The 21812-nt window shown below is 39.8% G+C and overlaps 1 non-coding gene across 1 annotated transcript; it reads right to left on the reverse strand.

Moving 5' to 3' along the window:
- Positions 1–568: 568 nt before the first annotated feature.
- Positions 569–672, reverse strand: LOC138093436 (U6 spliceosomal RNA). Its single transcript, XR_011146091.1, has one exon. It is a non-coding gene; the product is annotated as a U6 spliceosomal RNA (small nuclear RNA).
- Positions 673–21812: the final 21140 nt, after the last annotated feature.

Here is a 21812-nt window from a genome sequence, read left to right on the forward strand (position 1 = left end):
GTCATCATCATGCTAGGTGCTAGGAATGCCAGGCACTGGGTGACCAAACTGCAGGGTCCCAGGCAGTAAACTGGGGAAGACAGAGAGTGACAAATAAACTAATAAATATTTAATTACAGAGTGTAAAGAAAATGAAGAGGGTGTTATGCTAGAGAATAATGAGTAGGGGAGAAGGACTTAGGTAGTAGATGGAGGAGGAGAGGACTGTATTTTTCAGATGATATTTTGTAGATAGGTCTGTGATAGGGATTTTATGACATGCATATGAGAGAAGGGAAGGGAGAATTGGTCATGATTCTTAGGTTTCTGCCTGAGCAAGTGGGATGAATGTAGATGAGTTTTAATATTATGAGGAAGGATAGGTTTTGTAGGAATGTCAATGATTCAGTGTTTTTATGTTGAGTGAGATGCAAAACATCCAAGTGAAAATATTTAGACAGTTGTCATTAGTTTTAGTTTGTGTATAGGACAGGCCCTGCTTGTTTCTACCAACCATTGTAATTATTTTTTAATTAATTAATTTTAATTGGAGGCTTTACAATATTGTGCTGGTTTTCACCATACATCAAAAATTATGGAACACTTCATGAGTTTGTGTGTCATCCTTGCGCAGGGGCCATGCTGATCTCTGTAACGTTCCAATTTTAATATATGTGCTGCCAAAGCGAGCACCATCCAGTCTAATTATTAATGTTACCTTTCACTCTCAAAAGTTTTGGTTTATACAGTATTTACACGGTCATCCCATGTATTGGTGAAAGTAGTTTTGGTGGATTAGGGAAGTATGATATTGTAATTTATAATTAGAAATATATATTTAGTCTTCTTTCCTCTTCCTGCCGCAGAGCTCTTAAAACCCTTGGAATTTCCTAAGTGGTAAGAATGACAAAGATGTTTTGATATTCACAAGAAATTCCTTTCAGCCACACCTGAGGTTATGTTAATAAGTTGATCTTTGGAAAGCACCTAAAGTTGCTACAGGAATCAACCAGGTGATTAGGGGGTTGAAAGTTTCAGTCCCACCACCCTCGACTCCTCCATAAGATGTCAGAGCCTAGGTTATGTGCGAGGATTCCTTCATTCTTCTCATACTCAAACAACACTTTGTTGAACACTTTAAAACAATTGTTTTGTTAGTACAAGACTAATGGTTGTTGAATACTTTAAAATGATTATTTGTACAAAAACTACTACTGTAACTACTACTATCTGGAGTTTATATAGGATAAAATTGAGGGTGAGCAAGGTCTGTGATCTCCTCACTTAATTCATGCTGCCTCTGTACTTCCAACATCACTATTCCCCACGTAATTTATTTAACTTTTCTCCTTTTGACTCTTTTCTTTTTTGGCTCTGCCGCACAGCATTTGAGATCTTAGTTTCAGCCCAGGGATGGAAACTGTGCACCTACCATGGAAGTGAGGAGTCTTGACCACTGGACCACCAGGGAAGTCCCAGGCTAGGCTATTATGGCAGGTCTTTAAGCTCTTCCTGGCTAGAACTAACACCCAAAGGCACAGGGCTTCACAAAAGCAGCACACAGCAGAAAATAGATAAAAACAAAAAGCTTATGTTCTAGAATCAGAAATTCATCCACCTCACGTGCTTTATCTATTCTGCGATCTCCTGATAGTCGCTTCTCATTGCCTGGACTTAGGTATATTTATGCCTTTTTTGCCTCTGCTGGCCTCCTTGAACTTGGCTATATGTTGTCAATTTGACCTCTGCTTCAATTTGACCCCTCTGTCTAGACTCCCACCTAGATCTGGCCCCTCTTAAATAATCATGTCATCAATGCTATCCCCACCAGTTCAGTTATTTTTTATCTTAGCTTTAAACCATATATGGAACATGAGTCATACATTCTGTTGATGGGAATTTCCTGGTGGTCCAATGGTTAGAACTCTAAGTTCTTACTGTCAAGGGCACAGATTCCTGGTCAAGGAAGATCCCATAAGTAGTGTCTCATGTCCAAAATAAATAAAATAAAGTTTGCTGTATTGATCATACATACAAATATTTTATCTTCCCCATTGCTTCTACCCCTGAATTCCTTACAACACCTGTAGCTTAAAACACCAGCAGTCACAGAACCCTCCTGGACTGTGTGTCTTTCATTAAATCACATGTGTGCATGCTAAGTCACTTCAGCCGTGTTTGACTCTGTGACCCCATGGACTACAGTCTGTCAGTCTCTTCTGTCCATGGGATTCTCCAGGCAAGAACACTGGAGCGGGTTGCTATGCCCTCCTCCAGGGGATCTTCCTGACCCAGGGATCAAACCCACACTTCTTATGTCTCCTGCATTGGCAGGCAATGGTGGTTCAGAGGTTAAAGCATCTGCTTGCAATGTGGGAGACCTGGGTTTTATCCCTGGGTCTGGAATATCCTCTGGAAAAGGAAATGGCAACCCACTCTAATATTCTTGCCTGGAGAATCACATGGATGGAGGAGCCTGGTGAGCTATATTCCACAGGCTTGCAAAGAGTGGGACATGACTGAGGACTTCACTTTCACTTTCTTTACCACTAGCACCATCTGGGAAGCTCTCTTTTTTTTTTCTCCTGTGTGTCTTGAGACTGGGCTTTTCTAGATTCTCTTTCAGTTGCCCAGTTATGAGTTAGCCAACTCCTCATTCTCCTTTCCTGTCTGTCTCCAACACACTCCCTGCTCATCTTAAATAAAAACTGACTCATCTTCTCTAGATTCTCAGTTGCATTCAGCCCAGCTTCTTTTTTCCTTACTTGATAATTGGCACACTTATACATTTCATACCTAGGAATTCTCAGTTCAGTTTAGTTCAGTCGCTCAGTCGTATCTGACTCTTTGTGACCCCATGGATTGCAGCACACACCAGGCTTCCCTGTCCATCATCAACTCCTGGAGCTTGCTCAAACTCATGTCCATCGAGTCAGTGCTGCCATCCAACCATCTCATCCTCTGTCATCCCCTTCTCCTCCTGCCTTCAATCTTTCCCTAGGAACTCTATCTGTCTGGTATTCAAGTAAAGCAGGAAATTATCAATCTGGTGCTATTCCGAAGCCATCCAAAGCCATCCGAAGACTACAGAAATCTGCACATGAGAAAAAATGACATATAAATGTAGCACAGTTAATTACTTTACCAAGTTTCACAGTTGATGATGTCAGAGCCATATTGAATTCCAAGCCTATTTGTTCTAAAGCCTGGACTGTTAATTACCATGCTTATTTCTTACTTTCAAAAAGTTAATAAAATTATATTGAAAGATAACTCTTAAAAAACTAAACATACTTACCATATGGCCCTGTAATTACACTCCTAGACGTTGATACCAGAGAAATGAAAGCTTATGTTTTTTACAAAAACCAGTACATGTGTTCATAGCAGCTTTTTTTTTTTTTTTTAAAGAAAACCTTTTTGTTTTGTATTGGGGTATAGCTGATTAAGTATTCTTGCTTGGGAAATCCCATGGACAGAGGAGCCTGGCAGACTGGAGTCCATGAGGTCACCAAAGAGCTGGACCGACTTAGTGACTAAACACAACAAATAGCTGGTTAACAATGTTGTGATAGTTTCAGGTGAACAGGGAAAGAACTCAGCCATACATATGCACGTATCCATTGTCCCCCAAACTCCCCCCACCCCATCTGGCTGCCACATAACACTGAGCAGATTTGCATCATAGCAGCTTTATTTTTGAGAGCCAAAACATTGGAAAAAAGCTAAAATATCCTCCACTGTGTGGATGATTAAACAAACTGTGGTACCTCCATACCATGGGATGTTACTCAGCAGTGAAAAGGAACTACCGATACTTGCAACAATTTGAATAATCTCAGACATTATTCTGAGTGAAAGAAGCTAGCAACACAAGGTCATAGAAATATGATCCCACTTACATGACCTTCTAAAAATGACAAAATTATAGAGGTAGAGATTCGTGGTTGCCAAAAATAGGGATGATGGAGGGAAGTAAGGGTAGATGTATCTGCAAGTGGGTAGCATGAGGGACATCTTTGTGAAATAGTTTCAGGTCTTGATTGCACTGATGGCTCCACAAAATCATATTTGATAAAATGACAAATAATTATACACATACATTACCGATATCAATTGCCTGGTTTTATTTTATTTTATTTTTTAAAGTTATTTAGTTTTGATTGTGCTGGGTCTTCGTTGCTGCACAGGCTTTTCTCTAGTTGTGGAAAGTGGGGGCTACTCTCCAGTCCCAGTTCTTGGGCTATTCTTGTTGCAGAGCATAGGTTCAAGGCTCCCAGGCTTCAGCAGTTGTGGCTCTGACTTCGTTGCTCCAAGGCACGTAGTATCTTCCCGAACCAGGGATGGAACCTGCATCCCCTGCATTGGCAGGCAGATTCTTAACCACTGGGCCACCAGGGAAGTCTAATTGCCTGGTTTTAATATTCTGCTATAGCTGTGTAAGATGGTCCCATTAGGGGACACTAGGTGAAGCGTGTATGGGAGCTCTCTGTACTATGTTTGCAACTTCTTGTGCATCTATAATTATTTCAAAATAGAAAGCTAAAAAGATAACCGGATTGTCTTTCATCTTCCTCCTGACTCTCTCTTCTCAATCCAGCTTGTAACTCAGCCAGAGACGAGGTAACATTAGACTCTTCTTTCTGTCCCCCCACATTTAACCAGCCTTGAGGTTCTGTTGGTTCCACCCTAAATGTGCATCTCTAAATTCTGACTGTCCTCCCACCCTCTCTGACTTTGCTTTGTGTCAGATCCTCTAGTCTGATCTTTTGCAATATCTCTCAGACTGGCCTCCTATCCCCTGCCTATCTTTCACAATGCTGGTGTCCTCTGTAATTTATGAATCAGATCCTGTTACTTCTCTGCCCATAAACAGTTGGTAGTTTCCTGATGCCCATAGCTTCAAATCAACTCAGTGAGGCCAACAGGAGCCTTCAGTTCCTATTCTCTGCTCCTCTTAGGAGCAATAAATCTGCGTGTCCTGGAGGCTCTTCTCCTCTCTGTTTTTGGTAGATTAGTAGATGGTTGGTTTAGCAAGGCAGAGTTGGCACGCAGAAGAAGAGGCTGATACCAACCTGCAGGCTTTGGAGGCCCTCCCTTTCCATCAAGGTCGCTTCTCTGTCCAGGGAGCATGCAGGGAGCAGAGACATTCCCTGTTCCCCAGAACATTATGCAGTGACTCCCCTTTCTAGTCGGATGTTAGCTGTTGGGGAGGTGGACTTTCTATGCAGGGCCTAACCTCTGGGATAATGAGAGTTCAGGGGATAATGACACTACACCACTTCTCTGCTTATAAGCTGTTCTCCTTGTGACCTTTATATCTTCCCTGCATATAAGACACTATGAATATATGCCTGGGGCTCCCACATGACATTTCCTCCCTAGATTCACCTGCTGGTGCCTGCTGAGCGTGTGGCATGCCACAATGACCTTCAGTTCTCAGAAAGTGTCCTCTCTGCTGGCTCATGTACTATTCAATTTTCCATCACCCGCACCTTTCTGATTCCTGCTGCGTCCACCAAGCAGAAACAGACCTGGTATTGTTTATGTTATTAATGCGTAGTGCTTCTTCATTCTTCTGTCAGGAAACTTCTAACTGTTTTGCAGACCCAGCTGTGAGGTTGCTTCCTTCTTACCTCACCTGTACTTCAAGGCTCTTTGAAGGACAGGCAAGTCTGTCTTCCAGCTTTGCATTTCTGAGGCTCAAGAGAGGCTTGCACTTGGCTGGTGCTCAGTACACATTTGTTAAATGAACAAATAAATTGTGACTTGAATGAGGGCCCCTCAAACTCAGTAAATGCTCTACCAATATTAAACATGATGAAAATACCTTAAAGAATCCAGCAAAGTAAATCATAATGGTTGGAACCAGAAAACTTGATAAAGCAAAATCAATTAATAATTTTTACAAATGTTAAGTCCTCTACAGACATACATAACATAAATGTACATAGATATATGTCATACACAGTAGATGGTGTGTAGTCAGCTTTCATACTTGGATTAACACACTGCAAAGAGTAAAGGTCTTTTTTCCTTTCATTTACTGGGGGCTTGCTTGGCACCATCCACGTATCACCCTTCACATTCACTTCTCTTCAGCAGGAGATAGCTGACATAGGCCATCGCATAGTGCTCAGCTGTTGACAGTTAAATAAACACTTTTTAAAGGGAAAAATACTTCCTTAGGTGCCAAAACAACTGAATTTCAGCTACCAGATCATTTCCTCCGACTCGTCATCAGGAAAACGACAGGTCATTCTTCATGTTGATGGACCTGGAGGCACAGAGCTCTATCTCCCCTTACCAGCAGGAGAGTTATAATGTGGCTGGATTTCTTGACTCATGCACTGCTTTCCTGGTAATTTCTTTTTTTCTTAAATTGGAGGATAATTGCTTTATAATGTTGTATTAGTTTTTGCTGTACAACAAACTGAATCAGCTATACGCATGCATTCTACCCCCTCCCTCTAGGCTCTCCCCCTTCCTATCATCCCACCCCTCTAGGTCATCACAGAGCACAGAGCTGAGCTCCTTTGTGGTAGCTTTTTGCTCTAAAAGGCCTTTCTCTACATTTGAACTTGCGCACTTCAGTCGTGTGCGACTCTTTGCCACCCTGTGGACTATAGCCTTCCAGGCTCCTCAGTCCGTGGGATTCTCCAGGCAAGAATACTGGAGTGGGTTGCCATGCCCTCCTCCAACATTTGAGTTTAACTGTGTACTGTTAGAGTCCCCCCAAAAGGCTGAATTAACTACCCTATTTTTCTGAAGAATATTTATAGCTAAATCTGTAGTTAAAAGCTGACTTTGTCTTATGCACTTCCAGTGGCTTTATGAAAAAACAAAGGAAATAATTAATCTATACCTTAAAACTTCCATGATAGCTCAGCAGGTAAAGGATCTGCCTACAGTGCAGGAGACACAGAAGACGTGGGTTCGATCCCTGGGTTGGTAGGATCTGCTGGAGGAGGAAATGGCAACCCATTTCAGTATTCTTGCCTGAAAAATCCCATGTATAGAGAATTTTGGTGGGCAACAGTCCAAAGGGTCCGAAAGAGTTGGACACAACTGAGCATCTAAGCACACATATAAGTTAAATTTTTAAATGAAGAAAGATGATTAAAAAGGGATGATATTTATATTTATTCTTCACTTTAGTATCTAAAATGATGAGCCAAATAGAAATCGATAAAACAATGATTTGCTTTTAACTTTTAATCAGAAATAAGAATAATTGCACATAGCACTTTTTCTGATTTTAGGGAAGAAAGTTTTGTTTGTTATATTTTCTATTCTCCTTAGTTTTCAAATGACTTATGAATACCAAATTCTATTTTCATAAAGTCATTTTTTTCCTGTTTTAAATTTATGCCCTGTCAAAACCTTAAGGCTGAAAACTTTGGGCTTAACCATTTTATTTTTTCTCAACAGTAGATGGCAATATCTGTTCACCTGTAGCAAAAACCTCAATCATAGTAATGACTATAGACTTAGCGTTTATATTTTTCTCTCACCCTGTAGAATGAAGTCAGTCTATTTAAAATGGTAAAACTGAATACAGAACCAGTTTGCATGCCAGTATAATCTTTAAACATTTTGGTTGAGGGGGTACAGAAGTATATGAGTAGATGAAACTATGCCTTTTTTCACTCCAGGGTAGAGAGGCTGGCAGCACCAAGAAAAGGCTGTTAGACGCAGTGTCTGAAGCAAGAATGAGAGAGGTTAAGCTAAGAGTTTTTAGCTAGTTCTGTTAAAATTTATGCTCAGATCCTGTTACATACCCACAAAAGTTTTTTGCCTATTTTTTTTTTTTAATTTCAAAGTGTGGTTTTGCCTAGAAATTTTTAAACTTATACTTTTTTGGGGGGGAGGGGGGGAATTAAGTAAGAAATAAAGAAAAAAAAACAATGCCAGTTTTGTACCCAAGGCCCACATTTACACTTTCGTTCTCCAGCAAGAAAAGGAGTAGGGGGTTGAGACTAGGATTTGGGAGAGGTTTCCTTCAGATCCAATCCTGCTCTGATCCCCTCAACTGGAACATTTCTTATAAAGTGGGTTTTTAATGTTTATTTGAAGAAATGGCCCTGCAGCTTCAAAAATTTCAAAAATTCCAACTGATGGCCCAACAGAATTGTGCTTTACAGGTTCCATAGCACTACTTCTGTGATAAATCAATAGATAAGCTTTCTTAAAAAAATTTTTTTTTAATTTCATTTATTTGACTGTGCTGAATCTTAGTTGCAGCATGTGAACTCCTATCTGAGGCATGTGGGATCTTGTTCTCTAACCAGGTATCAAACCTGGGCCTCATACCTTGGGAGCTTGGAACCTTAACCACTCGACCACCAGGGAAGTCCTCAAGCTTTCTTAAAGATAGGGATAATATGCAGTTGTATCCTCCCAAACATCTAGCATCATCTGTGCCTTTGGAAGTGCTAATGTACAGTGTTGTGCACCATGATGACAGAAACATACTGATATACTCTCCAGCTTTTACTTTAGGAATTCCCAGGATGAGTATTATCATAATTAAAATTTATATTTAATAATTACCATTTGGTACTACTTTGATTGCTTATTAGCTATACCTTTCTGTTTTTTTTTTTTTGACTGGTAATGGAAGTAAATTTTGATGCTGTAAAGAGCAATATTATATAGAAACCTGGAATGTTAGGTCCGTGAATCAAGGCAAATTGGAGGAAGTGATCAAACAGGAGATGGCAAGAGTGAACATCGGCATTTTAGGAATCAGTGAACTAAAATGGACTGGAATGGGTGAATTTAACTCAGATGACCATTATATCTACCACTGTAGGCAAGAATCTCCAAGAAATGAAGTAGCCATCATAGTCGGCAAAGAGTTCAAAATGCAGTACTTGGATGCAATCTCAAAAACGACAGAATGATCTCTGTTCATTTCTAAGGCAAACCATTCAATATCACAGTAATCCAAGTCTATGCCCAACCAGTAATGCTGAAGAAGCTGAAGTTGAACGGTTCTATGAAGACCGACAAGACCTTCTAGAACTAACACCCAAAAAAGATATCCTTTTCATTACAGGGGACTGGAATGCAAAAGTGGGAAGTCAAGAAATACCTGGAGTAACAGGCAAATTTGGCCTTGGAATTCAAAATGAAGTAGGTCAAAGGCTAACAGAGTTTTGCCAAGAGAACTCACTGGTCATAGCAAACACCCTCTTCTAACAACACAAGAAAAGACTCTACACATGGACATCACCAGATGTTCAACACCAAAATCAGATTGATTATATTATTTGTGGCCAAAAATGGAGAAGGTCTATACATTCAGGAAAAACAAGACTGGGAGCTGACTGTGGCTCAGATCATGAACTCCTTATTACCAAATTCAGACTTAAATTGAAGAAAGTAGGGAAAACCACTACTAGACCATTCAGTTCAGCTCAGTCTCTCAGTCGTGTTCACTCTTTGCGGCCCCATGAATCACAGCACGCCAGGCCTCCCTGTTCATCACCAACTCTCGGAGACTACCCAAACCCACATCCATTGAGTCAGTGATGCCATCCAGCCATCTCATCCTCTGTCGTCCCCTTCTCCTCCTGCCCCTAATCCTTCCCAACATTAAGTTCTTTTCCAGTGAGTCAACTCTTTGCATGAGGTGGCCAAAGTATTGGAGCTTCAGCTTCAACATCAGTCCTTCCATTGAACACCCAGAACTGATCTCCTTTAGGATGGACTGGTTGGATCTCCTTGCAGTCCAAGGGACTCTCAAGAGTCTTCTCCAACACCATAGTTCAAAAGCATCAATTTTTCAGCACTTAGCTTTCTTCACCGTCCAACTCGCACATCCATACATGACTACTGGAAAAACCAGTCTTGACTAGACAGACCTTTGTTGGCAAAGTAATGTCTCTGCTTTTAAATATGCTATCCAGGTTGGTCATAACTTTTCTTCCAAGGAGTAAGTGTCTTTTAATTTCATGGCTGCAGTCACCATCTGCAGTGATTTTGAATCCCCCCAAAATAAAGTCTGACAGTGTTTCCACTGTTTCCCCCTCTATTGCCATGAAGTGATGGGACCAGATGCCATGATCTTAGTTTTCTGAATGTTGAGCTTTTAGCCAACTTTTTCACTCTCCTCTTTCACTTTCATCAAGAGGTTTTTTAGTTCCTCTTCACTTTCTGCCATAAGGGTGGTATCATCTGCATTATGAGGTTATTGATATTTCTCCCAGCAATCTTGATTCCAGCTTGTGCTTCTTCTAGCCCAGCATTTCTCATGATGTATTCTGCTTATAACTTAAATAAGCAGGGTAACAATATACAGGCTTGATGTACTCCTTTTCCTATTTGGAACCAGTCTGTTGTTCCATGTACAGTTCTAACTATTGCTTTCTGACCTGTATACAGGTTTCCCAAGAGACAGGTCAGGTGATCTGGTATTCCCATCTCTTTCAGAATTTTCCACAGTTTATTGTGATCCACACAGTCAAAGGCTTTGGCATAGTCAATAAAGTAGAAATAGATATTTTTCTGGAACACTCTTGCTTTTTCTATGATCCAGCAGATGTTGGCAATGTGATCTCTGGCTCCTCTGCCTTTTCTACACATGGACATCACCAGATGGTCAACACCGAAATCAGATTGATTATATTCTTTACAGCCAAAGATGGAGAAGCTCTATACAGTCAGCAAAAACAAGACTGGGAGCTGACTGTGGCTCAGATCATGAACTCCATTTTTCGGCCCCCCCAACGTGCCCACCGCTCCCCCACGCCTCATGAACTCCTTATTGCCAAATTCAGACTTAAATTGAAGAAAGTATGGAAAACCACTAGACCATTCGGGTGTGACCTAAATCAAATCCCTTATGAGTATACAGCAGAAGTGAGAAATAGATTTGCGGGATTAGATCCGATAGACAGAGTGCCTGATGAACTATGGACGGAGGTTTGTGACATTGTACAGGAGACAGGGATTAAGACCATCCCCATGGAAAAGAAATGCAAAAAAGCAAAATGGCTGTCTGAGGAGGTCTTATAAATAGCTGTGAAAAGAAGAGAATTGAAAAGCAAAGGAGAAAAGGGAAGATATAAGCATCTGAATGCAGAGTTCTAAAGATTAGCAAGGAGAGATAAGAAAGCCTTCCTCAGCAATCAGTGCAAAGAAATAGAGGAAAGCAACAGAATGGGTAAGACTAAAGATCTTTTCAAGAAAATTAGAGATAGCAAGGGAACATTTCATGCAAATATGGGCTCGATAAAGAACAGAAATGGTATGGACCTAACAGAAGCAGAAGATATTAAGAAAAGGTGGCAAGAATACACAGAACTATACAAAAAAGAGCTTCACAACCAAGATAATCATGATGGTGTGATCACTCATCTAGAGCCAGACATCCTGGAATGTGAAGTCAAGTGGGCCTTAGAAAGCAGCACTATGAACAAAGCTAGTGGAGGTGATGGAATTCCAGTTGAACTATTTCAAATCCTGAAAGATGATGCTGTGAAAGTGCTGCACTCAGTATGCCAGCAAATTTGGAATACTCAATAGTGGCCACAGAACTGAAAAATGTCAGTTTTCATTCCAATCCTAAAGAAAGGCAATGCCAAAGACCATTCAGGTATGACCTAAATCAAATTCCTTACAATTATACAGTGGAAGTGACAAATAGATTCAAGGCATTAGATCTGATAGAGTGCCTGAAGAACTATGGATGGAGGTTTGTGACATTGTACAGGAGGCAGTGATCAAGACCATCCCCAAGAAAAAGAAATGGAAAGGGCAAAATGGTTGTCTGAGGAGGCCTTACAAATAACTGGGAAAAGAAGAGACGCTAAAGGCAAACGAGAAAAAGAAAGATACACTGATCTGAATGCAGAGTTCTAAAGAATATCAAGGAGAGATAAGAAAGCCTTCCTCAGTGATCAATGCAAAGAAATAGAATGGGAAAGACTAGAGATCTCTTCAAGAAAATTAGAGATACTAAGGGAACATTTCATTGCAAAGATGGGCACAATAAAAGACAGAAATGATATGGACCTAAGGAAGCAGAAGGTATTAGGAAGAGGTGGCAAGAATACACAGAAGAACTATACAAAAAAGATCTTCATGACCCAGAAAACCACGATGGTGTGATCACTCACCTAGAGCCAGACATCCTGGAATGTGAAGTCAAGTGGGCCTTAGGAAGCATCACTGTGAACAAAGCTAGTGGAGGTGATGGAATTCCAGCGGAGCTATTTCAAATCCTAAAAGATGCTGTGAAAGTGTTTCACTCAATATGTCAACAGATTTGGAAAACTCAGCAGTGGCCACAGGACTGGAAAAGGTCAGTTTTCATTCCAATCCCAAAGAAAGACAATGCCAAAGAATGTTCCAACTACTGCACGATTGCACTCAACTCACATGCTAGCAAAGTAATGCTCAAAATTCTCCAAGCCAGGCTTCAACAGAACGTGAGCCGTGAACTTCCAGATGTTCAAGCTGGATTTAGAAAAGGCAGAGGAACCAGAGATCAAATTGCCAACATCCATTGGATCATAGAAAAAGCAAGAGAGTTCCAGAAAAACATCCACTTCTGCTTTATTGACTACGCCAAAGCCGTTGACTATGTGGATCACAAAAAGTGTGGGAAATTCTTCAAGAGAAGGGAATACCAGACCACTTGACCTGCTTCCTGAGAAATCTGTATGCTGGTCAAGAAACATCAGTTAGAATTGGACATGGAACAACAGACTGGTTCCAAATCAGGAAAGGAGTATGTCAGAGCTGTATATTGTCTCCCTGCTTATTTAACTTGTATGCAGAGTACATCATGTGAAATGCTGGGCTGGAAGAAGCACAAGCTGGAATCAAGATTGCTGGGAGAAATATCAATAACCTCATAATGCAGATGACACCACCCTTATGGCAGAAAGTGAAGAGGAACTAAAAAACCTCTTGATGAAAGTGAAAGAGGAGAGTGAAAAAGTTGGCTTAAAACTCAACATTCAGAAAACTAAGATCATGGCATCTGGTCCCATCACTTCATGGCAAATAGATGAGGAAACAGTGGAAACAGAGACTTTATTTTCTTGGGTTCCAAAATCATTGCAGATGGTGACTGCAGCCATGAAATTAAAAGACACTTGCTCCTTGGAAGGAAAGCTATGATCAACCTAGACAGCATATTAAAAAGCAGAGACATTACTTTGCCAACAAAGATCTGTCTAGCCAAAGCTATGGTTTTTCCAGTAGTCACGTATGGATGTGAGAGTTGGACTATAAAGAAAGCTGAGCGCTGAAGAATTGATGCTTTTGAACTGTGGTGTTGGAGAAGACTCTTGAGTCTCTTGGACTGCAAAGAGATTGAAAGGTTGTTGCTGAGCTACAAAAGACACCGGAATTCTTGGCTGCTGTAGAAGAAGAATTAAATCTGGGGCCAGTGACAAGGCTTGATCACTCAGAGCTTTTGTGTAATAAAGTTTTATTAAAATATAAAAGAGATAGAGAAAGCTTCTGACATAGACATCAGAAGGGGGCAGAACGAGTGCCCCCCTGTTAGTTTTTAGCTGGATGTTATATGTTACTACCAAGCTATTAATTATAGAAAGGAGATGTTTCAAAACTCAGAGTGGCAACATGCCCCTCAGCCACAATGTGCGTTTTGAGATAACATTGGCACCAGGTGAGTCATCCATCCCAGGTCATAAAATGATTGACATGAATCTTGAAGAAAAGCAGGTTTCCAAGTAAATATGTAGTTTTGTTAACATAGATTAGAAGAACAATGTATGAGTAAAATATGCAGATTTGTCAAGTAGGTTCTGAGTCTTAGGTGGAACTGACTTGAAGAAAGACAGAGTCTAGGGTAAATTCATACTTCATTAACATAGCTTAAGACAAATATTTCCATAAGAAAAAAGTATTGGTTAGCTCAAGGTTTGAGAAAATTTAAGTTCATGTTCTTATGGCAACACAGAATTTTAAGAGAAACCTCTTTTTAAATTTCTACAGAGAAGGGGAAAAAAATCTAACAGTTGTTTGTTTCCTCCTGCCACTTTAGAGAGAGAAAATAAATGTCTGACACTTGCAACCTATTTCCTCTGTTTGGAGACCCTGGCCTTCCTGCCTATTACCCTCTCAAGATTCAACTAGTCAGTCCTAAAGGAAATCAGTCCTGAATGGTCTTTGGAAGGACTGATGCTGAAGCTGAAACTCCAATACTTCGGCCACCTGATGCGAAGAGCTGACTCACTGGAAAAGACCCTGATGCTGGGAAAGACTGAACGTGGGAGAAGGGGACGACAGAGGACGAGATGGTGGGATGGCATTACCAACTCAATGGACATGAGTTTGAGTAGGCTCTGGGAGTTGGTGATGGACAGGGGAGACTGGTGTGCTGCAGTCCATGGGGTTGCAAAGAGTCGGACACGACTGAGTGACTTAACTGAATTTGCCTCACCACACACTGCATGCAGGATCTTAGTTTTTAGGTCAGGGGTTGAATACAAGCCCCCTGCAATGGAAGCTCAGAGTCCTAACTACTAGATTTCTAGGAAAGTCCCTATAACTTTCCTTTTTGTATTTTGAATTAAGTTGTCCTTTTGTCAAACTAGTGCCACTGAGGATTTGCCCCTTGGAGGACTGTGGATGGGAAAACAGCTGTTTTCAGATAGGACTGCTGGGAAGTGTGACAAGAGTCTACTGCTGCACCACCAAGCATCAAGCCATATATGACATACAAAGAAAAAGACAAAATGGGTCATGCATGCATGCTCAGTCACTCAGCCGTATCCGACTCTTTGCGACCCCACAGACTGTAGCCCGCCAGGCTCCTCTGTCCGTGGGATTCTCCAGGCAATAATACCGGAGTGGATTGCCATTTCCTACTTCAGGGGATCTTCCCAACTCAGGGATTGAAGCTGCATCTCTTGAGTCTTCTGCATTGGTATACCTTGTGTCAAATACCTCTAGCTCCCATGACATCATACTGACCCAGACTTCAGATATTTTTATGGCCCACATTAACATTGGAAATGAGGAAATGACCATTTCCTTGTTTTGTGATTGACAATAAGCCTCTCAGAATCAATATCATTATAGACCTTTTGGATTCTTTTTAAAAAATGTTTCACTTGTACCTATGGCTGATTCTTACTGATGTTTGATAGAAACAACAAAATTCTGTAAAGCAATTATCCTTCAGTTAATAAACAAATAAAGTAGAAAAAAATGGCTCACTTGAAGTAGCTAGATTTTGGAGATAAATGTTTTGAGGCGCCAAGGAGAAATAAGATATAATCTCAATATTTCTAGGTCAGACTGTGTTGGTGACTATTGAATTCAGAAGAAAATTCCTTAGGATTCTGGAGATTTACACTGATACTTGAATTCCTATTAAAGAACAGGTCCCATGGTTGTCTGTCTCTCTTATTATTTAAGAAGGTTATGGCATGTGTGGTTAACTGAACGCAGTTACTGCATAAATAAAGTGACCACATTCCATGGAGTTTTGATGGGTTTATGGTCAAGTGAAGGAAATTGTCTTGGCTATTTCTTGGTGGATCTTTTCCATAGAAGATGCTGTGCTTTATTTCCTGTGAAGTGATGGATTTCACAGCAGAAGCTTACCTGTTTTTAGGATCACTGGACATCTGGCCAATTTTTTTATTTATGAAAAGTCTCCCTCCAGGCAAAAAACTACATTTCGTCTTTTCTTTTATCATATTAATATGCTTGTAAACAAATACATATGGGATCTACCGCATGTAGCTGAACACAATCTGCAGTGTAATCTATATATTTTTCATCACAAGAAGCAGCTTGAATTTGTTTATAACACATGAGACTCATCTATCCTATTTCACAACAGCCTTTTGCTATTCACCTGGTTTTATGGTCCTTACAATGTACAAAGAAAAGTATGGACCTAAGAATAGGCCTTATGATTGTAAGCTCCCCACATCAGAATACATTAAAGGTTCGATTTAATATTACCCATTTGTAGGCAGCTTTGAACAAACTAAGAGTGATGATTATGAGTGTGAACTGGTAAAGCCTGTTAATTTTCTTTCCAGTCACTCGTATCTCAAATTCTCCAAGGTGGGACTTTTATCTGAATGTTTCCGAGGTGTTCAATTAATAACAGAAAAGAATTAAGACTGATACAATCATTTCATGGCTTAATTTAGCTCTTTTAAACAGAGAGCCGGGAAGAAATAGTACAATTTTCATGTTTGCTTGTTTGATCCAGTTTTTCTCCCATTGTATTTGCCATGTAACAGATTTAGTTGTTTCTTCTCAGTAATTTATCACAGTCATTTGGTTTTTGGTCACTTACCACATGGCATATACCAAATTTAACTCTAAGTGAATAATATTTGAAATGTTAATTTGTAATCTACGTGAGCCTTGCTCAAACCACAGGCACTCTCTCTACTTAGAGCAACTATCTCCTGCCAAGGTGTCCACATTTTATGTCCCTTACATATCCCTCCCATGTTTTCTCCTCTAACCTTGAATTGTGTTACCCTCCTCCTGTTAGCCCTGGGTTCTAGGCCCTCTGTGTCCTGTGTTTAGCTATACCCCAGCAGTTAAAGAATTGGAAAAAAAAAAAAAAAGAGCTAGTGCAACTGACATGCAGCCATATCACTCCATCATTTGAGACTTAATTAAATGGACTCAACGTCTAACCCCATACGTGGAGGGAATGCAGGCATCTCTTAGCCCCACCCCATCCCTGCCATGTCTGAGGATTTTTGCGGGGGCTATGCTCCAGACAGAGGCCCTTGGATTTTTGCCTTTCTGCTTCTGGAAACTTTCTCCACTGTACATTTATCCTCCCCTCTGTGTTTTCTGCCTGCTTTTGTAAGTGTAATCTTCTTGGACATCACTCAGATCTTCTGCTTAAAGTCCTGACAGCTCAAGTTTGTGCATAAGATCTTATGAAGGGCTTGGGGCCATGAAGGCATGCAAATCACTTACAAGTGAACTTCAGATGTTTCTGTTCTCAAATACCATTGGCTATGTGGCCTCTGGGCAGCTGCAGTCTTCCGGACTAGGAGGATGCAAAGTTCCCTTTCTCCCTACTTCTAAGTGGCTTTTTTCCTGTGACGAGTGCCTGCTCCCAAAGTCCACAAATCCCTGTCTGCTCTTATGCAGGACAGACTTGCTCCTTGGTCTTTTCCTGCCTCATTAACGCTGTGCCCTAAGGATTTTTTTCACAGCCGAAATGGCTGTCTTCACCAGAGTCTGTTCTCTAAGATGACTTCTGATACTAGCAGTTAAAGCAGTGTTTGTTTAATGTGCTATGCTGAATGTGAATAGTTAATGGATAATCCCCTTCTGGAGATATTTGCACGTTCACAAGGGATTAGTTTGAGGAACTGGCTGATTTAGACTACATAAGAGTAAAGGTAAGAGTCTCACCTCTCTCCCTTTGGTGAGAGGTGTCTGATTAGGAGAAACTTTTTAAACCCCACAAATTGTATCATAGAAGCCACTGATTTCTCCAATATTCTACCTGTCTTGTGGTCTTATTTTTCTCTCTGCAAGCATAGAAAGGAATGCGGAGACATTTAAAGAACAGAGAGTTCATAATTAGAGTTTAAGTCGCTGTCTATGCTACCTATTTATATGCATTATTTTATTTAATAAAAACTCACACAAATGAGGAACTTGTGTGATAGGAAATTGTTGTTGTTCACTGGCTCAGTTGTATCCAACTCTGCAGCCCCATGGACTGCAGCATGCCAGGCTTCCCTGTCCTTCATCGTCTCCTTGAGCTTGCTCAAACTTATGTCCATTGAGGCAGTGATGCAATCCAACCATTCCTCTGTTGCCCCCTTCTCCTCCTGCCTTCAGTCTTTCCCAGCATCAGGGCTTTTTCCAATCAGTTGGCTGTTTGCATCAGGTGGCCAAAGTATTGGAGCTTCAGCCTCAGCATCAGTCCCTCCAATGAATATTCAGGACTGATTTCCTTCAGGATTGACAGGTTTGATCTCCTTACAGTCCAAGGGACTCTCAAGAGTCTTCTCCAACACCATAGTTCAAAACCATCAGTTCTTCAGCCTTCTTTATGGTCTAACTCTCACATCCATACATGACTACTGGAAAAACCATAGCTTTGACTAGATGGACCTTTGTCGGCAAAGTAATGTCTCTGCTTTTTAATATGCTGTAGATTTGTCATAGCTGTTCTTCCAAGGAGCAAGTGTCTTAATTTCATGCTGCTGTCACCATCTGCAGTGATTTTGGAAATAGTCCCCTTTGAAGTCACCCAAGGCCACATAGGCAGTGGATTCACTCTAGATGGGTCTTACTTCAAAATGTGGTGCCCTTCACCATCAGGCACCATGGAACTTTTCTCCATACACAAGGTCAGTACATTTCTTCAAGGGCAGAAGTCCATTGACTTCAATGTGCTAATTTTCCCCCCTTGTCAGTAAAGCCAGCATTATTTAAAAACATACCATTTCTTTATACCTGAACAAGAATCAGTTTGTTGTGGGATATGTTGGCCTTGTGACAAATTTAAATCAACGATAAGGGATTGAGGTTATGCAATATTGTCTAAAAATTAACCTCTGTTTCTTTATAAATATATGTTGTGTGTGTGTATATATATATATATATATATATATATATATAAAATGAAATCTATTTTCCTCTTTATCTTCCTGTACCTGTCTCAGTATAAAGAGGGGTTGGTATATTCAAAATATCTGGAAATTTTTTGTTTGCCAAATTACAGTAATGTGATAAACTTTGTTAAAATTAAATATGAGAAAACAATGACCATTTCTAAATGAAATATTATGCTCTGTAATATGGTTCTCCTAAAAAATAGGGATTGTCATAAATATATTTACAAAATCATTTCCTGGTATAAAAAGGCTCATTTCCAAATAATTCATAGAGGGAAAAATAGTCCAATTAAATTTTAATTTAAATTTTCTCGGTAGGTTATACAGGTGGCACTAGTGGTAAAGAACCCATCTGCCAATGCAGGAGACATAAGAGATGCTGGTTTGATCCCTGGGTCGGGATGATTCCCTGGAGGAGGGCATAGCAACTCACTCTAGCATTCTTGCCTGGAGAATTCATGGACAGGGAAGGCTGGTGGGCTACAGTCCATGGGGTCACAGTCAGACATGACTGAGCTACTGAGCATGCATACATAAATATGTGCATATTTAAACATTCTCTTGTACTTTGCTTTCTTTGCTTAATAATATGTCATGGAACTTTTCCCATGACAATTTATAAAGAATTTTTCCCTTTTTTTTCAGTTGAATAATATTCAGTTGTATAGCTGTACCATATGTCATTTACTCAGTCCCCAGTTAAAGGTTATTTGGCTGTTTTCAATCTTTTGCCCTTTTAAACACTGTTTTAGCTATTAACTTTGTGTTGTTTTGCATGTATGTGAGTATATCTGTAGGAAGTGGAATTGTTGGATCAGAGAATATATGCATTTACAGTTTTAACAGACATATAATTGCCCTCCACAGAAACGTAACTAATTTATAATATGCAAGGAATGTCATAATATTCAGCTCACATACAAGTGTTCCTATTTCTCTACAGTCACACTGAAAGGATGCTATCAAACTTTGGTTTTTGCCGGTTTGATAAGTGAAAAATGGTATCTTAGATGCGTATTTTACATTTTCCTACTCTGAATGAGCTAAGCTTCTTTTCATATATTTAAGACCAATATGTATTTCTTCCTCTGTGACCTGTCATATTTTGTCTGTATTTTCCTATGGAGTTAGTTTTATTATCAATACTATTCAGGAAATTTATCTATCAAACTTATTGCAAATATTTTCCTCAGCTCAACTCCTTGACATTCTCTTCTCCAAGGGATCTTCCCAACCCAGGGATCGAACCCCACGTTGCAGGCAGATTCTTAACCATCTGAGCTACCAGGGAAGCCCTCAACTCCTTGGAAAAGTGAAAGTTACTATGTGGTGTCCAACTCTATGCGACCCCATGGACTATACGGTCCATGGAATTCTCCAGGCCAGAATACTGGAGTGGGCAGCCTTTCCCTTCTCCAGGGGATCTTCCCAGGGATCGAAACCCAGGTCTTCCACATTGCAGGTGGATTCTTTACCAGCTGAGCTACCAGAGAAGCCTTCTAAAGGTCTGGCCTGCTTTAAGATTCCAATTCTCACATAATCCAGTGAATACGTCTCATTCACTAGCTAAGGAGCGATAAGGTGAATCTTCCCATTTGGGAATAAAAACTCCATCAACATTAATCTCTTTTTTCTTAAAGAGTGGCTTTCTGTCTCACAAATCCTGCTCACAGTGCCAATTAATTTTTTGCCGAAAGTTTTCACTTTCATCTCAGGTTCAAAGGATTTGTTAACAAAATAAGCTACTTGTTATATACAATTTATCTAGCTTACTTTCAACACACTAACATTAAAAGAACAGAGAAATATAAAAAGCAAAGAATACATCACCAAATTGGGTTCTGACCAACATCCAGACTTAATCAGCACTGGGAAGTCCTGTGTCTCAGCACATCTGGAATCCCAATTGGAAAAGGGTCCCAGGCAGCGCATTTGCTACATGGGGGAGACTTCAACTCCTTGGAGGTAACCACAATGGACAGTTTGAGTTCTGAATAAACATACAGATTAAATAGGTATCATTTGAAAATTTTTGAGAATTGCTTATTTCCTATCTAGGAATGAGGTCTGTCTTAGGTTTATTGCTTTTGTTTGTTAGCTTTATTGTTGTGTTTACAGGAGCCCAAAACATTTCTTGTGCTTATTTCTAGGCATGTTATGAATTTTTGTTATGACTATTTTCTTTTTGGTCCAGAAACATCCTTTCATCTCTCTCTCTCTAGTTCAATGTCTTAGGGTTCTGGTATGTAGGTCTATTACTGTTAAACTGTTCTGAACTCTTTTGGGGATGGAATATCCTGCCCCGTGTAGTCGTTAGTGACTGAAGAAGAATAAAAGGGAAAGGCCAGTGTGACTCTTATTACAGTGAAGTTGAGAAGTTTCATTCCCTGTAACGTTCTATGATTTCAAAGGAAAGTTCCAACTCTAACAGTGTTACTCCTCAATATGAAAGGACTAATCAGTGCTTAAAACTGATTGTAAATGCAGTACAGTTATTTCAGTTTACTTCAAGTGGGTTAAAATGGGTCAAATGGGTTAAAATAGGTTGCTGCTGCTGCTTCTGCTAAGTCACTTCAGTCGTGTCTGACTCTGTGTGTTAAGATAGTGGTTTTCAAGTTTTCCCTTGGATTAATATAGACTGTAAAACTAGAATTTCTTTAATGAAATCAAGATTTTTCTCCAATGACCACATTTCTAAGAAATCTACCCCTTATTCAAAGAATTGTAAGCCCTAATTTTATTCTAAATTTCAGCTGTTTTGGGCAGCACAGTGTAAAAAAAAATGTCATTATGATTTTTAGTTGGTCAGATGATCATTGACCAATTACAGCAATTTCTTGTTCCTTGGGAACTCCTATGCATTAAAAACAAATGAAAATAACACACTTTTGGTAATGACAAATTCTTATGTTTTTCAATACCTATTTACCCTAATTTATCAATTTATAATATACAACAGTCTGTTATGCAGTGGTAGATTTTTAAGGATTATGTCATACATTTTATTTATTTTTTCTTTTTCCATTTTCTTTTTATTTCAAATACAAACATGCATAAACATAAATGTATTGAAGACAAGAAATGAAATATGAATAGTCACAGCTATCAGGACTGTGAATAATTATAATCTTTTTGTTTGACTTTTTTTCCAGGAAGATATGCCATTCCTTTTAGCTTATATAAAATAGTAGCTGGAAAAAACTTTTGTTATTTACAAAATCACCT

Source organism: Capricornis sumatraensis, chromosome 1 (assembly GCF_032405125.1).
Source record: "Capricornis sumatraensis isolate serow.1 chromosome 1, serow.2, whole genome shotgun sequence".
Lineage (NCBI taxonomy): Eukaryota > Metazoa > Chordata > Mammalia > Artiodactyla > Bovidae > Capricornis > Capricornis sumatraensis.